This window comes from Scyliorhinus canicula, chromosome 1, assembly GCF_902713615.1.
Source record: "Scyliorhinus canicula chromosome 1, sScyCan1.1, whole genome shotgun sequence".
NCBI classification, from domain to species: Eukaryota; Metazoa; Chordata; class Chondrichthyes; order Carcharhiniformes; family Scyliorhinidae; genus Scyliorhinus; species Scyliorhinus canicula.
The window spans coordinates 71,219,734-71,237,896 of record NC_052146.1 but is presented as its reverse complement, the minus strand read 5'-3'; the positions used below and the strand labels follow the sequence as shown (position 1 = coordinate 71,237,896).

Genomic DNA, 18,163 nt, shown 5'->3' with positions numbered 1-18,163 from the left:
CTCTCCAGTGTCACAATGTGTGCTAATTCAAGGAATGGGCCCTTTTTTGAGCTTCTGTTCTGCACCTGAAAACCTTCAACGAAATCCCACAAAGATCTGCAAGGTAAAGAGGAAATATTTCTGTATTCGGCACATTTCTGGCATTCGCAATATCTGTGCCTCTTTCCAGTTCCTTTTTGTGCAGTTCCTTTTTGTGCAGTGCATGGGTTTTATACAATGTGTATTCTCGAAAGATTTAAATGCGGATTTATTGTCACATGTACCGAGGTACAGTGAAATGTATTGTTCTGCGTACAGTCCAGACAGAACATTCCATACATGATAAACATAGGACATACAATGAATACACAATGTAAATACAAAGACATAGACATCGGGTGAAGTATACGGAGCATGGTACTACTTGTTGAATTATTATTTATTAAACCTTTCACAAAAGTACGAATAATCTTTAACAGGAAGACAAAACATTTTCCATTCCTGACAATATACAAGAGGAATCCATATGCGGAGCAGGCTCCAGGGGCCATATGGCCTACTCCTGCTCCTAGTTCTTATGTTCTTATATGGAGCGATGTTTCCTACACAAATGTCACAATTGCAACTACTGTACATATTCATATAGAATTGAGAAACTCCACAAATATTGTGGAACATGGGTCACGTATTATGACACTGCACAGACAATATTCCTTTACTATCCAATCCTTCAATATGAAGAAATGTGACTATCATTATTAACTATCATGAATTATAATTCTGTGTACAATTTCAACACGACCAGATCACAGATGTTACATAGAATTATAATCTTTTTTAAAATAAATTTAGATTACCCAATTATTTTTTCTATTAAGGGGCAATTTAGCATGGCCAATCCACCTACTCTGCACATTTTTGGGTTGTGGGGGCGAAACCCACGCAGACACGGGGAGAATGTGCAAACGCCACACGGACAGTGACCCAGAGCCGGGATCGAACCTGGGACCTCAGCGCCGTGAGGCGGTTGTGCTAACCACTAGGCCACCGTGCTGCCCTTAGAATTATAATCTTTAGATCCCACTCACAAAAATGGTGAGAATAAGCAAAGCACCAATGACCAATTTATAAAACTCATCACATTATGTTACTTCTGTTTAACACATCCGGTGTATTCGGCCTGTCTGTTATCACCTTGCAAAATACATTACCCAATATACTGGGTATTTCTCTTCTATGAAAATAATACAACTGTACGTTTCAAGACGGATTCTTTTCCATCTTTGACGCACTTTAATAAGAATCGATATGAAGAAGTTTCTCCTACACGTTTTCTTCGCTATTCCAATTACTGCACGTATTCACTGTGAACTTACTTGTCAGGTATTGTACAAATATTGTAGTACACGGGTCCCATAAGATGTTATCATAGAGGTAAACTTCAGAAATATAATTTTAACAAACTGACAACCCCCTTCAATGTGAAGGTTTTAATCATACTGCCTCCATTCTGGAATACTGTTTTACACCAGAGTACATCTCTAGTTTTGTATCTGAAATGTTTCTTCAAAGTCTTTCCACTTGTCCAAGTTTTTAAAAACAATTCTGCCAGGGTGCGGCACTGTTGGGCGGAATCTCTGCTTGATTCGCTTTAACCCGGTGGAAAATGCAGGGCATTCCCAATCCAGGCGGGACTTGGGAGATGTGTTCGCATTTCAAAGGTTGACACTCGAAAACCTTTCTTGGTGCCTGTATGCAGTCAGAAAGAGTCGCATCCGCCAAGATCCTCCGCTGTATTCTCCAGGCAGAATGACAGAAACGTGAGCTAAAATACAAAAAGAAAACAGAGGTAAACCATTGGGAACCAGAAATGATTGGAAAGGTACTCCCGTGTGTGTGAGGTACTCATGTCTTACCAGGATCTAGCTGCTGACTCGCAGGTTCCAGGCTATTCACCCATTTCCAGCATGCTATCATGCAAAGCCTGAACTCGGTGCTTGTCCCTGAATCTGTTGCCAGTCCAGGCTGCAGACAGGCGTTGTCGGTCTCTCCTCACTACTATCATGGTGTACAGCTGAGGGGCGGAGGAGAAAAAACGGACACGTTAGTAATTCCGAAAAAGTCCGGAGGATTAATATCTCTCACCATTAATATTGTACGCCCAATTAAAGAAGATGCCGGTACAATTAATCCAGCATGCTTTAAACATAACCTTACTTGGTGTTCTTTCAGTGCGATTCTGTTACCAAATGCCCTCTTCAAACGCCAGCGATATTCTTCCAGCCTCTCCGTGGATCTTCTGCGCTGCAGCCGGATACAAGTGCTCGCCAGCCCTGATCTACTGCCGCACTGTCTATTGCCTCCCGTACTTATAGCCCGGAATGGACAGAGAGAAGCGTGAGTCCCGGGTTACTTTGCGGTTCCCACACACAGCAGCCAATCTCTGCTGTCAGAGGAACAATAGCCAAAGTCCCTCTTTCTGAACGAGGAATTATCCACGCTGGCGTTTCTTTGTAGTCAATTCATGGGACCATCTGGAGAGCTGGTAGGAGTCAATAATCCAAGGTCGCAGATTATGAGAAACGGAGACAAATTCTTCGACATGCCACCCAACACAGGGATAAACAGAAAAAGCACATCTGTCTCCTCTTCAACCTTCTGTGTCAAAGAATGCCAGGAAACTTTATTAAAAATAAAATAAATTCCATTAAAGATCCTGGATGAATGTTTGATCCTAACGGCTCGTAGATCAAACAATTTGAATGTTGAAATATTTTAGAACTTTGCGTTTCGAAGTGAATACTCTAAAAGCGTGCCCTGAAATCTATGTTAATTTGAATCTAAACATTTTGGTGAAAGTGTTATCGAAGTTGAATGTAGACCCTGTGGAACAGTCTTGAGTTTAAGCGTGATAAGGAAATTTATTTTTCTTAATCATTTTATTGGAGGCATTTTCAAATATATATATAATAAAGAAGAAAAATACAAAAAACAAGCAAAGGCAACTGCAAACAGCCAAAATATCCTTAACCCCCCTCCAAACAATTCCGCCCCCCAACAATCCCCCCCCCCCCTTCCCACTTTACCCGCTGTCACCCCGGCGCCTGCCCCCCACCCCCCCCCCCCCCCCCCCCTTTTAACTTAAAAATAAATAAATTTAGATTACCCAATTCATGTTTTCCAATTAAGGGGCAATTTAGCGTGGCCAATCCACCTAACCTGCACATCTTTGGGTTGTGGGGGCGAAACCCACGCAAACACAGGGAGAATGTGCAAACTCCACATGGACAGTGACCCAGAGCCGGGATTGAACCTGGGAGCTGGGCGCTGTGAGGTGGCAGTGCTTTTTTAAAAAAATAATTTTTATTCAAATTTTTCAACTTCAAATTTTCTCCCAACAATAAAATAAACAGAGTATAAAAATAAACAGAAAGAGCACCACCCCCCCCCCCCATACAAAGCAATAAATTAATAACAATACAAAAAAAACAAGAAAGTAGCAAACAAACAGTCGCAAAAACAAACCCCCTTAACAGATCCCTAACCCCCCCGCCCCCGTTGCTGCTGAGATTGACCACTCTCTAACACTCAACCAGAAAATCGAGAAAGGGCTGCCACTGCCAGAAGAAGCCCCTCAGGGCAAACTTGACCTTCTCTAGCCTGATTAACCCGGCCATGTCGTTAACCCAAGCCTCCGGGCTCGGGGGCTTCGCGTCCCTCCACTGCAAAAGAATCCTATGCTGGGTGTGAGGTGGCAGTTCTAACCATTGTGCCACCGTGCTGTCCCTTCCTTTTAACTTTGAACTTAACCCAAACAGAAAACACCCTCTCCACAACTCAATACCCCTGAAAGAAGTCGATGAACAGCTTCCACCTCGAGGTGAACGCTCCTCTGCAACCCTGATGGCAAACTTGATTTTCTCTAAGTGCAGGAACTCTGCCAAAACGCTCACCCTCACCCCTGTGCTCGGCAGCTCCGAGTCCCACCAGCCCAATAAAATCCATCTCCTGGATTCAGGGAAGGCCAATACTTCGGCCTCTCTCTCCCCACGTGCACTCACGGATCCTCTGACAACCCAAATATTGGCACCTCCAGCCTCAGAGCTACAATTACTCCCAAAATCTTCAACACCATGGGCGGCATTCTCCCCTACCCGGCGTGATGGAGGGTCCCGGAGTAGGGGGGTGGCGCCAACCACTCAGGGATTGGGTCTCCCCAAAGGTGGGGAGAATTCCCCACCTTTGGGGGCCAGCCCCGCGCCAGAGCGGTTGGCACCAGAAGACTGGCGCAAAACACCGGCGCCCCCTGCAGCAGGGCTGGCCGAAAGGCTTTCGCCGGTGGGCGCATGCGCCAGCAGTGACGTCAGCGACAGCTGACCGCTGACGTCACTGCCGGCACATGCGCGATGTGGGGTTCTCTTCCGCTTCCGCCATGGCGGAGGCCGTGGCGGCCGCGGAGGAGAAATAGTGCACCCAGGGCACTGGCCCGGAGTCTGAGCGGGGGGCCCCGATCGCGGGCTAGGCCACCGTGGGGGCACCCCCTGGGTTCGATCGCCCCCCCCGCCCCCCCCAGGACCCCGGGGCCCGCTCGCGCCGCTGATCCTGCCGTTCCAGAGGTGGTTCAAACCTCGGCGGCGGGAGAGGCCTCCCAGCGGCGGGACTTCGGCCCATCCGGGCCGGAGAATCACTGCAGAGGCCTCTCCGATTGGAGTGGCGAGATTCCCGGAATCTCTGCCACCGCGGGGCGGGATTTTCGGCGGCCCCAGGCGATTCTCCGACCCTGCTGGGGGTCGGAGAATTTCGCCCCATATCTGCAAATTGTGTCCAATTGCTGGCCTCCCTTCCCACTGCTCCCCTCCACTCCTGCAAAGAACTGACCTATTCTGGACACCGACATGTGGGCCATGTGCACCACTTTAAACTGGATGAGACTTAGTCACACAACAAGGACACATTAACCCACCACAAAACCTCCCTCGACGCTCCAGCCCCCAGCAGCCCATCCAGTTCTTCCTCCCACTTACACCTAACTCCCTCCATGGGGGCACTCTCTCTCTTCAACAACTCCCCATATATATGCGAGGTCATGCCCTCTCCTATCTCCTCCTCGGACAGGAGTTTGCCCTGCAATATCGGGGGTGGCAGCGTTGGAAACGAAGACACCTCCTTCCTCATGAAGTCCCTCACTTGCAGATACCACCCATTCCCCTTTGGCAACTGATATATCCCATCCATCTCCTCCAGGTCTGCAAATTTCCCTCCAACAAATAAATCATTAAAGTATTCTATCCCGACTTCCGGTGACGGCGGGCGGGAGGCAGCGGCACAATGGAGGGCTCCTGTTCGGGAACAGCATTTTCGGGGCTTTAAGTCCGGTCCCAGGGTCCACGGAGGTGGCAAAAGCAGGGAGAAGGCACAGAGGAGGCACAGTGAAGGCACAGTAAAAGAAAATGTCGAGGGTGAGCAAAAAAAAACGGCCATAGAAAAAATAGCTGAAGGTCCGTCGGGGAGTGGAAAGGTCACTGCGGGGTCACCATGGAAAATGGAGGCTGGAGCACCAGGGGAGGCCGCATTGCTTACGGCTAAAGAAATAACTAAGGTGATGGCTGCGGAATTCGAAAGGCAGTTTACAAAATACATGGAGACAATGAGGAAGATGAGGGAGGTTTTGAGTGTGCTGGTGGAGGAGGCGATGACGGCGGTGGCGAGTGCAGTGGCAGAGGTGCGGGAGTAAGGGGAGGCGCTGAAGGAAATGGAGGAGACATTATTGCAGCATGGTGATCAACTTACCTCGATGGGGAAGGAGATGCGGAAGGTGATGGAGATTAACAAGGATCTGCAAGGAAAAATGGAAGACCTGGAAAACACATCCAGGCGACAGAATTTGAGGATTGTGGGGCTGCCCGAAGGAGTTGAAGGGCCGAGGCCGACTGAGTATTTTGCCGCGATGCTGGCGAAACTATTGGGGGAGGGGGAGGATCCCTCCTGATATGAACTGGATCGGGCTCATCGGTCGTGGAGGCCTGTACCAAAGGTGAGTGAGCTGCCAAAGGTAGTGACTCTGTGCTTCCGTAGGTACAGTGTGAAGGAGAAGGTCCTGTCCTGGGCCAAGCAGAAGCGGGTGGTGCAGTGGGCTGGAGCTGGTATACGTGTATACCAGGACTTTACGGTGGAGCTGGCGAGGAGGCGGGCTGCTTTCAACCGGGTGAAGAGGGCACTGTACATTAGCAAGGTGCAGTGCGGCATTGTATATCCAGCGAAGCTGAGGGTGACTTACAAGCTCAAGGACTTTTATTTTGGAACAGCGGAAGCAGCGGAGGAGTTTGCGAAAGAAGAAGGACTGTGGCAGAACTGAGAAATTGAGAAATGGCCATGTGCCAATGTAACCTCTTGACTGTATTTTCTTCTTTTTTTTGTTTCACTGCGTGCGGGTGTATGGGCTAAAGGAGCCAATGTTGTCTATATTTAAACAAGGGAAATTATGGGACTTTCACTCGAAGTGAGGGCACTTTGGGGTGGAGGTGGATATGCGGGGTTTGTGTGCTGAAAGGGGATTTCTGGGCTTTCCTGGGGCCGGGCAAGGGGGAAAGGGACACGGGCGGGGGCCTCCACGCTGACCGGTTTAAGCCGGCCAGTGAACGGGGTGAGGCGGGGGGGAGGGACTGCAGCCATCGGAGCCTGGCAGAACAGGGTCCAGGTGGTCTAGCTGGGGTGGAAAGTTGGGGGGAAGGAACCGAGGTTGGTGGGAGGAGTTTTACAAGAGGCAGTGGATGGGAGGAGTTGGAGAGGGGGAGGCGGTGTTCACAACTCTTGGGAATCATGTACAGTACTCTTTCAGAGGTTGGATGGCGTTGAGTGGGGGGGGGGGGGGGGTTGCGGGGGGAGTGGACTCCATGGTGAGCATGGACGGTCCCGGACTCCTTTTTCTTTTTCTCCTTTGTTTTTTGTTTCCACCGTGGGAGGGTTTGTTTTATTGGATGCATATATTGACAGGTGGGCCGTTGTTTGGGGTGGTGGGAGGATGGGATCGTTGTTGTTGTTAAGGGGATTGATTTTGTATTTGTTACCATTTACTGTCTGTGGGTGGGGTGTAAATTTTGAAGGAAAATGTGAAAATGGAGAATAAAACCATTTAAAAAAAAAGTATTCTATCCCCACCTGTCGCCACCAATGGAACCTCGCATCCAACCCCACCGGGGTAAATGTAAGGTTGTCGCAAATCGGCGCCCACATGCGCATGAAAAATGAAAATGAAAAATGAAAATCGCTTATTGTCACGAGTAGGCTTCAATGAAGTTACTGTGAAAAGCCCCTAGTCGCCACATTCCGGCTCCTGTCCAGGGAGGTGGTACGGGAATCGAACCGTGCTGCTGGCCTACTTGGTCTGCTTTAAAAGCCAGCGATTTAGCCCAGTGAGCTAAACCAGCCCCTTCCATTCTTAAATGCTACTGGCACTGGTTCCACACCGTCAATGCTGATGCCACCACTGAGGTTGTGAAATACCTGGCTGGCAAGAACAGAAGGGGTGCCAGCAATAGTGCCCTCAAGCTAGTCCCTTTACCTGAGGCCGCCTCGATCCGACCCACACCGACCGCTCCTCCATGGCCCATTTCCTAACCATTGCAATGTTTGCTGACCAATACTAGTTTTGCAAGTTCGGCAATGCTACTCCACCCCCCCCCCCCCCCCCCCCCCCCCCCCTCTTGATCTCTGTCCAAGACCACGCTCCTACCCCATGGAGTCTCACCAGCCCACACAAAATTCAAAATCATCCTATTAACTTTCCTAAAAAAGGATGAGGGCACAAAGATCGGGACCTTCTGAAACACAAACGAAAACTTCAGCATCACTGTCATCTTTACTGTCTGGTCCAACCAGTCAATGACAATGGCAGCACATCCCACCTCTTAAAATCCATCTTCATTCCCTCCACCAACTGCGCCAAATTCAACTTATGCAGCTGGGCCCAACTGCACGCCACTTGTATTCCAAGGTAACAAAAATACATCCCCACCAGCCGAAGCAGCAGCCACCACCCCCAAATTCCTTCCCTGTCCCTGGGCATTTATTAGGAAAATCTCACTTTTCCCCATGTTGAGCTTATACCCTGAAGAGACCAAACTCTCCCAAAATCCCTACAATGCTGACAAAGCTCCCGACCAGCTCCAAAATAAACAGCAGGAGGTCATTCACATACAAAGAAACTTGGTACTCAACCCCCCCTCTCATCCACCCAATTTCACTCGCTGCTGCCTGCCTCCTCAGCTAATGCTCAAGCATCCTGCTGGCTTTCTCCCTATATTAATATACTGCTTTATTATGATAACCGAAAGATAACAAAATGTGTACTCGAGTTGTTTTTAGCCAAGGGCAAGTACATACGTACGTTTATTTAATATAAACATGGCTGTTTACTTCTAGCTGTTATTTCAGACTATAAAGATATGCTTCTTTCAGTCGAATCTCCGAGTGTGGTGCACTGGCTATGCAACCGGGACACTCTCTCTCCGTAAATATATTTGTTAAATTAATTTCCTTAAATCGAACCTCGAGGAATTTGTCTTAATTATAATTTCCGCAACACCTCCCCCACCTTATTCTGCTCCACATTGTTTCAGATAGCCACCCCTATATTTTCGCAAACCTCCTTATCCGCCAATAACCCCACATCCAACCTCTACTGCAGCCGCTGGGAACTCCTTTGCCACCCGTAATTCTGCCCAGTGTGGCATGTGGTCAGACACCACAATCACTGAATACTCCGATCCAACCACCCCCGTCAACAGCGCTTTGTCCACGACAAAGAAATCAAATCCGGAGTACACCAGGTGGATGTGCGAGAAGTAAGAAAACTCCTTTGCACTCTGCTTCTCAAACTGGCACAAGTCTGCCCTCCCATGCATTCCGTAAACCCGAACAGCTCCTTTGCCATGGCTGACACCTTCAGGAATTTGGGACACGACCAGTCCAACCTAGGGTCCAGCACCGTATTAAAAATCGTCCCCTCCCATAATCAGCCGGCATGTGTCCAGGTTTGGGATCTTTGACAAAACTCGCCTCAAAAACTCTAAATCATCCCAATTTGGGGCATACACATTCAGCTCCAACCTCCCACTCACCACCACTGTCTGTCACGATTCTCCCCACCTCAACTGTCACCTGCTTATTGATCAACACTGCAACCCCTGGGCAGCAAGGTGGCGCAGTGGTTAGCATTGCTGCCTCACGGTGTTGAGGTCCCAGGTTCGATCCCGGCTCTGGGACACTGTCCATGTGGAGTTTGTACATTCTCCCCGTGTTTGTGTGGGTTTCACCCCCACAACCCAAAAGATGTGCAGGGTAGGTGGATTGGCCACGCTAAATTGCCCCTTAATTGGAAAAAATAATTGGGTATTCTAAATTTATAAAAAAAGAAACACTGCAACCCGTCTTGTCTTCATATCCAGCCCCAAATGGAATAACTTCCCCATCCAGCCCTTCCTCAATCTCATCTGGTCCCCCGCCTTCAAATGCGTCTCCTGAAGGAACACCACGTCTGCCTTCAAACTCCTTAAATGCGCAAAAAAGTAAGCTCTCTTAATTGGCCCATTTAAACCCTGAACATTCCATATAATAAACCTGTTGGGGGGCTTGCGCCCCCCCCCCCCCTCCCCCAATCAGCCATAACCCCTCCATAACCAGCTTCCCCAGGCCCACGCCTCACCCAACCTCCTTGGGGCCTCTCCAAGATTTCCACCACCATCCCCCCCTTAACTAACCACACCAACTCTGCCTACCTCAGCATCCCCCTCCCCTCAACTTCTCCCTGTGCACATTTGGAAGTGAATGCTCTTATTAGCGACAGGCGGCATAGTTTTGTATGTGCGAGGTCATGGCTCACAAAGTTTTTGAGGTGGTGACAAAAATGATTGACGAGGGAAGGGCTACAGATGTTGTCTACATGGACTTTAGTAAAGCATTTGATGCTTTTGATGCCCTCATGGCATGCTGGTGCAAAAGATTAGATCACATGGGGCCAGGGGTGAACTAGCTGGATGGATCTAGCACTGGCTTGGCCATAGAAGACAGAGGGTAGCAATGGAATGGTGTTTTTTCCAAATAACTAGTGGTGTTCCGCAGGGATCAGTTCTGGGACCTCTGCTCTTTGTAATATATATAAATGATTTGGAAGAAAATGTAGCAGGTCTGATTAGCAAGTTTGCGGTTGATACTAAGATTTCAGGAGTTGCAGATAGTGACAAAGATTGTCAGAGAATACAACAGGATATAGATAGGTTGCAAAATTGGGCAGAGAAATGGCAGATGGAATTTAACCCGGACAAATGCGAGGTGATGAATTTTGCTAGATCCAATTCAGGTGTGAGTTATAAATTAAATGCCAGAACCATCAGGAGCATAGAGACACAGTGAGATCTGGACAGCAGGTCCACAGATCCTTAAAAGTGGCAGCACAGGTGGAAATGGTTGTAAAGAAAGCATATGGCATGCTTGCCTTCACAGGACGGGGTATCGAGTATAACAGCTTGAAAATTATGTTACAATTATGTAGAACATTGGTTAGACCACATTTAGAATACTGTATCCAATTCTGGTCACCACACTACCAGAAGGACGTGGAGGCTTTAGAGAGAGTACAGAAAAGGTTTACCAGGATGTTGCCTGGTATGGAGGGTATTAGCTGAGAGGAGAGATTGAATAAACTGGGATTGTTCTCCCTAGAGAGATGGAGACTGAGGGGCGACCTGGTAGAAGTTTATAAACTTATTAGGGGTATAGATAGGGCGAACAGTTGGAGGCTTTTTCCCAGGGCGAAAATGATTATTACAAGGGGGCACATGTTCAAGGTGAGGGGGGACAAGTACAGTGGAGATGTGCGGGGGAAGTTTTTTACATAGAGGGTGGTGGTGGCCTGGAATGCACTGCCAAGTGAGGTGGTTGAGGCAGATACGTTAGCGACGTTTAAGACTTTTCGGGATAGGCACATGAACAGACAGGCATTAGAAGGATACAGGCGGTTGGTCTAGATAGGACACGTGATCGGTGTAGGCTTGGAGGGCCAAAGGGCCTGTTTCTGCGCTGTAATGTTCTTTGTTTTTCTTCGATGTTCTTTGTTCTTTGTTCTCGTTGTCTTCACCCACCGCAGAATCTTCTCTTTATCCAGAAATTTGGATCCACGTTCAGCCTCCTCCTTAATGCCCTGTGTGCCCGATCCACTTCGGGAGGTCAGTCAAAGATCCCCTCCCCCACATACATTATGGCCTGCATTACCTCAATCCTTTCAGGCAACCTCAGAATCTGGAGATTCTGTCTCCTGGAGTGATTCTCCAGGTCTTCCACCTTCTCCCTCAATCGCTTCTAGCCGTCTGCCATGAGCACCATCTTTGCCTCCAACAAAGCCAGCCGGTCCTCCTGATCCATCACCAACTCCTCCACCTTCTGGAGTGCTGAACTCTGTGCCGCCAGCCTTTGCTCCAATCTCTCAATAGTCGCCCTTATCTGCTCCGCCACATTAACCAGGTCCTCTGAGGTTTGTTGCCTCTGCTGTTGGAACTTGGCATTCAGAAACTCCACCAATTGCAAAGTTGACGACTGGGCTAAGGACGACGCCCCAGAGCTATCCGTCATCTTTCTCTCTGATGCAATTCGAGAGTCCTCCCAGCCAGACTGCTGCCCTTGATCGTTGAACTCCTCATCTGATAAGCCATAAACAGGCCCTACTGGAGGAGAATTTCTATCTCTCATACACTTTGCACCAGCAAACACCCTCTATATCAGGTGAAAATTATTAAACAATTCCACCTCGAGCAGGAGCCATCAAATGTGCGACCACTCACTCCATGGCTGCCATCGGAAGTCTGCTAAGGACATTTCTAACTAAAAAGCTCAGAGGAGCATCTGCTCCCAGTATTCTCATACAATCCAGACAAGGAAGAAGACATTATAATCTTATCAACTACTGTATATTTAGATGTAAACGCATTTATTTCACATTGATATGCATCAATTGGGTACATAAAATAGCAGCGTCTAAGTACCGGACTGATCAGTGCCCTGTACACTGTGCCAGTGATTGATCTGCTAAAGTGATTACAATTTCAAGTTCCATGAATCATTCAATGTTTTTTAAAAATACATTTAGAGTACCCAATTCATTTTTTTCCCCCAATTAAGGGCCAATTTAGTGTGGACAATCCACCTATGCAGCACATCTTTTGGGTTGTGGGGGCGAAACCCATGCAAAAAATGGGGGGAATGTGGAAACTCTGCTCAGACAGTGACCCAGAGCCGGGATCGAACCTGGGACCTTGGCGCCGTGAGGTCGCACTGCTAAGCATTGCGCCACCATGCTGCCCATCATTCAACCAGCCAGGGGTTGGTTTAGCACAGGGCTAAATCACTGGCTTTGAAAGCAGACCAAGGCAGGCCAGCAGCATGGTTCAATTCCTGTACCAGCCTCCCCGAACAGGCACCGGAATGTGGCGACTAGGGGCTTTTCACAGTAACTTCATTTGAAGCCTAGTTGTGACAATAAGCGATTTTCATTTCATTTCATTTTCATGTTAAGAATATAGAAATGGTAGCTGGAGGGGCCCTTCGAGACTTATCCATCATTCACCAAGATCCATGCCTAACTGCTATTTGAACTTTACCTTCCCGCATTAGCTGCATATACCTTAAATACCTTTTTAACCCAAATCTATTGCCCTCTCTTGAATATACTCAATGACTGGCCATCCAGGGTCTTTGTGGTAGAGAATTTCAGAGATTGGCAACCCTTTGAGTGAATAGCATTCTCCCCATCTCAGTCCTAAATGTTTAACCGCTTCCTGTGAGACTGAGGGCCTGTGTTCTAGATTTCCCAGCCAGGGAAATGCTTTCACAGAATCATATTGAATCCCAAGACTGCAGAAGGAGGCCATTCCGCCCATGAAGTCTGAACTGATCCTCCCAAAGAGCACCCTAGCTAGGCCCATTCACTTACCCTATCCCCATAATCAGCGCCGGTCCTAGGGTTGCTGGCGCCCCGGGCAAGCTGAACTTCAGCGCCCTTCGGGGGGGGGCGGAGCCAGGGGGGGCGGAGCAGGGGGGGGCGGAGCCGGGGGGGTGGTGGAGCCGGGGGGGGCGGAGCCGGGGGGGGGCGGAGCCGGGGGGGGCCGGGGCCAGGGCCAAGGGGGGGGGCCGAGGGGGTGGGGTCGAGGGGGGGGCCGAGGGGGGGGCCGAGGGGGGGGCCGAGGGGGGGGCGAGGGGGGGGCGGGGGGGCCGAGGGGGGGGCCGAGGGGGGTGGGGGGGGCCGAGGGGGCCGAGGGGGGGGCCGAGGGGGGGGCCGAGGGGGGGGCCGAGGGGGGGGGCGAGGGGGGGGCGAGGGGGGGCGAGGGGGGGGCGGGGCGGGCCGAGGGGCGCGGGTTGGGCCGAGGCGGCGGGGGGGGCGGGGTCGGGCCGAGGCGGTGGGGGGGGGGGTTGGGCCGAGGGCGGCGGGGGGGGGGGGCGGGTCGGGCCGAGGCGGCGGGGGGGGCGGGTCGGGCCGAGGCGGCGGGGGGGGGGGGCGGGTCGGGCCGAGGCGGCGGGTGTGGGGGGGCGGGTCGGGCCGAGGTGGCAGGGGGGGGGTCGGGCCGAGACGGAGGGGGGGCCACCGCGCATGCGCTGGTTGGCACCGGCCCAACTGCGCATGCGCGGGACCCGAGTCTCTGGCGCCCCCTAGCACATGGCGCCCCGGGCGATTGCCCGAGTTGCCGGTACCTTGGGCCGGCCCTGCCCATAATGCCACATAACCTGCACATCTTTGGACTGTGGGAGTAAACCAGAGCACCTGGAGGAAACCACACAGACATGGGGAAAACATACAAACTCCACACAGACAGTTCCCCAAGGCCAGAATTGAACCCAGATCCCTGACGCTGTGAGGCAGCAGTGCTATTCACTGTGCCACTGTGAAACCAAAATCTATCAGGGAAAGCCCCTTAACAATTTTAAATGTTTTGATTAGCCCACTTCCCATTCTTCTAATCTTCTGGGAATATTGGCCTGGCCCACTCAATCTCTGCTCATAAAATGACCTCCTCAGCCCAGGAACCAGTGTAGTGAACCTCAGTTGTGCTCCGTCTAGGGAGAATATGTCCTTCCTTCAATAAAGAAGCAAAACTGCATGTAATATTAGATTTAAAATCTGTTCTCTAGTTAGCTCCTGGAGCTTCAGTGGAACCATGTCTCCTACGCCATTCCTTTAGCCAGGCATTTAAGCTTCTAATGCATTTGGCCCTGTATCAATTGACGCATGTTCCCAATAACAACCCAGAGAATGTTGTTTTTGAAATTCTGCTTTCCAATTTGGACCCTAACTTTTCAAACTCTCTCAGCAGAACATCTTTCCTAGTTCCACAGATGCAATGTGGGCCATGGCAGCTGGATCCTCCCCCTCGCTCTTCAATTGGTTCTCCAGCCTTTAACCCTGACTCCAAGCAAGCAACATAACCTTTGGAACTCCTGCTTCTAGCTGCAGGCAACAACATCTAACCTCTGACTACGTTATCATCTTTCAATATCACATTCCTCTTCACTTCTCCCACTTAAATGACTTATTGCACCTCGGTGCCACTGTCAGTTTTCCCATCTATCATGTGATCCACATAAATATTTTGTACCTGTTGATCAAAGTCAAGTCGTTCTTTCAGAGCATCTTTGATCCCCATACCTCTCTGACTCGCCGTCACGCGTCTATCGCTCAAGGCAAGGGCTCTATGTCTGACCATTGATTAATTTTCTACTGAATGTAACAGGTGTGTTTATGGCCTGGAACATAGTGTTCATTCACCTCTCCTGCAGCCAAATGCCCCTGAGTTTTTAAACATAAATTTAGAGTACCCAATTCATTTTCTGATTAACTTTCCCTGTGTCTGATGAACTCGCCCTCTGTCTGAAAAACTCACCCTCTGCCTAATGAACTTACCCTCTGTCTAATGAACTCTCCTTCTGCCTGATGAACTTACCCTGTGCCTGATGACTTCTCCCTCTGCCTGATGACATCTCCTTCTGCCTGATGCACTCTCTCTCTGCTGAATGACCTCTCACTCTACCTGGTGACCTCTCCCTCTGTCTAATGCACTCTCCCTCTGCCTGGTGCACTCTCCCTCTGCCTGGTGACCTTCAGTGTTCGCAGTTCGGACTCCAGTTCAAGAACCTGGGTCGGAATTCTCTGACCCCCCGGGGTCTTGGCCCCTAAAGGTGTGGAGAATTCCGCACCTTTGGGGAGGCCCAACAGGGGAGTGGTTCACGCCACTCCATCCCGCCGGGACCCCCCGCCCTGCCAGGTAGGGGAGAATCCCGGCCTAGGTTTTTAACTGCCTCCAGCTTCTAATACTTACCATTGATCTGACTGCGCCCCACAATATTCCACATGCAAAAGTGAAGGCAAAACCACCTGCCCTGTTTGTCTGTATAATCCTATACATTAATTTGATTCATTAATTAGCTACTAATACAGTAAAGTTACACTTCTCCACTTAAAGACAAAAGAAAGAGGCGCAATAGCGATTGACGTTTTTAAAAGCAGCAACTCCATATTGCTGGTTTCGGGAGCTTGTACTGACGAATGTGTCAAATGGCCTCCTTCTACACCATAACGATTCTGAGATTCCTTCTCCCCCTTCTGCATTCCTGCTTGCATCAAATTCCTGATGTTCGTAGTTGGTTCAAGATTATTCTGCTCCCACTCTGTGCCCCATATTGTCTTCCTTTAAATGAAGCATTTTCAACTCTTCCATTCTACCTTTCCTCATTGGATTTGTTTATTGTCATGTGTACTGAGGTACATTGAAAAGTATTTTTCTGCGAGCAGCTCAAACAGATCATTTAGTCCAAGAAAAGAAAGAAAATGAAAATACATAATAGGGCAACACAAGCTATACAATGTAAATACATAGACACCGGCATCGGGAGAAGCATACAGGAGTGTAGTATTAATCAGGTCAGTCCATAAGAGGGTCGTTTAGGAGTCTCGTAACAGTGGGGAAGAAGCTGTTTTTGAATCTGTTCAACCGTGTTCTCAGACTTTTGCATCTCCTGCCCAATGGAAGAAGTTGTAAGTGAGTAAGCTGGGTGGGAGGGGTCTTTGATTAGGCTGCCTGCTTTCCCCAGGCAGCGGGAGGTTTAGATAGTCAATGGATGGGAGGCATGTTCGTGTGATGGACTGGGCTGTGTTCACCATTCTCTGATGTTTCTTGCAGTCTTGGCCCGAGCAGTTGCCATACCAGGCTATGATGCAGCCAGATAGGATGCTTTCTATGGTGTATCTGTAAAAAGTGGTAAGAGTCAGTGTGGACATGCCGGATTTCCTTAGTTTCCTGAGTAAGTATAGGCGCTGTTGTGCTTTCTTGGTGATAGAGTCATAATGGGTGGACCAGGACAGATTTTTGGTGATGTGCCCCCCTAGGAATTTGAAGCTGTCAACCATCTCCACCTCAGCCCCGTTGTAGCAGATAGGGGTGTGTTCAGTACTTTGCTTCCTGAAGTCAATGACCAGCTCTTTAATTTTGCTGACATTGAGGGATAGATTGTTGTCATTGCACCACTCCACTAGGTTCTCAATCTCCCTCCTGTATTCTGCCTCGTCGTTGTTTCGAGATTTGACCCACTATGGCCATGTCGTCAGCAAACTTGTAGATGGAGTTGGAACCAAATTTTGCCATGCAGCCGTGTGTGTACAGGGAGTATAGTAGGGGGCTAAGTACACAGCACAGTATTGCGGACTATCGTGGAGGAGGTGTGGTTGTTTGTTCTTACTGATTGTGGTCTGTGGGTCAGAAATTCAAGGATCCAGTTGCAGAGTCCTAGGTTTGGAGCTTTGATATGATCTTGGCTGGGATTATGGTGTTGAAGGCGGAGCTATAGTCAATAAATAGGAGTCTGATGTAGGAGTCCTTGTTGTCGAGATCACAGAATCACAGAATTTATAGTGCAGAAGGAGGCCATTCAGTCCATCGAGTCTGCAACAGCTCTTGGAAAGAGCACCTTACTTAAGCTCCAAGCCTCCACCCTATCCCCTTTATCCTCATAACCCAGTAACCACACCTAACCTTTGTGGACACTAATGGCAATTTAGAATGGTCAATTCATGTAACGTGATATCTTTGGATATGCCAAATTCCCGTATGCGAATTGCAGTGGATCTAGGCGTTCTGGGAGAGATCCCCAATTGCAAGCCCACAAACTAACAAGCCTATCTGGATTGTGTATTTCCATCTGCTTCATCTAAAGGTCCACCGGTTTCCCCCGGTTCTTTGAATCCTTTTTTTCCCTCATTTAAAAAAAATTAATTTAGAGTATCCAATTAATTTTTTCCAATTAAGGGGAAATGTAGCGTGGCCAATTCACCTACCCTGCACATCTTTGGGTTGTGGGGGTGAGACACACACAGACACAGGGAGAATGTGCAAACTACACATGGACAGTGACCTGGGGCTGGGATTGAACCTGGGTCCTCAGCACACTGAGGCAGCAGTGCTAAGCACTGTGCCACGGTGCCACCCTAGTTCCTTGAATCCTATGGTATCAGAATGCTTCAATTTGGGTACCAGTGCTTTTCAAATGTCATTTTTCTTCATCCGTGTTCTCTCCTCCATTGTCGTCAACAGAGACATTAAATGTATTTATCCTAAGGGAGCAGGGTGGCGCAAGTGGTTAGCACGGTTGCCTCATGACGCCGAGGTCCCAGGTTCGATCCCAGTTCAATCCACACTAAATTGCCCCTTAATTTGAAAAAATGAATTGGATACTCTAAATTTATTTTAAAAATGTATTTACCCTACTGCCCAGGCCTCTGTTCCTCTTTCTCTTCTCACAACAATGGACTAATTCATTTTCCTTACTTTACATCTATTATTCTTCATACTATATGGGCCCTGCCTGTTGATTCTCTTATTCCCCTTTCTTTATTTTGCTGTTCTCATTTTGATCCATGGGTGCTTAATGGACATATATTTTTAAGTCGAGCAGGGGAAGAAAGGGGTTCAAAAGTTACTAAACAGAACATTGCTAGCCTATGAAAAGCATAACTCAGATTTTTTTGGCACCTGACAGATTGGTGGGACTCGGTTGGATTGGTTGGCTGTTGGCCAACAAATAGGCTAAAAGGCTTTATTCTGTCCAGGAACAGATGGTGATTGGGTCCTGCCTGAGGTCGATGATTTTC

The 18,163-nt window shown here is 49.1% G+C and overlaps 1 long non-coding RNA gene across 1 annotated transcript; it reads right to left on the bottom strand.

The window, feature by feature from the left end:
- Positions 1-400: 400 nt before the first annotated feature.
- Positions 401-2,337, bottom strand: LOC119963768. The gene is made up of 3 exons (XR_005460167.1): positions 2,197-2,337; positions 1,896-2,053; positions 401-1,804 (listed from the first exon to the last, which is right to left on the bottom strand). It is a non-coding gene; the product is annotated as an uncharacterized LOC119963768 (long non-coding RNA).
- Between the last annotated feature and the right edge of the window lie 15,826 nt (positions 2,338-18,163).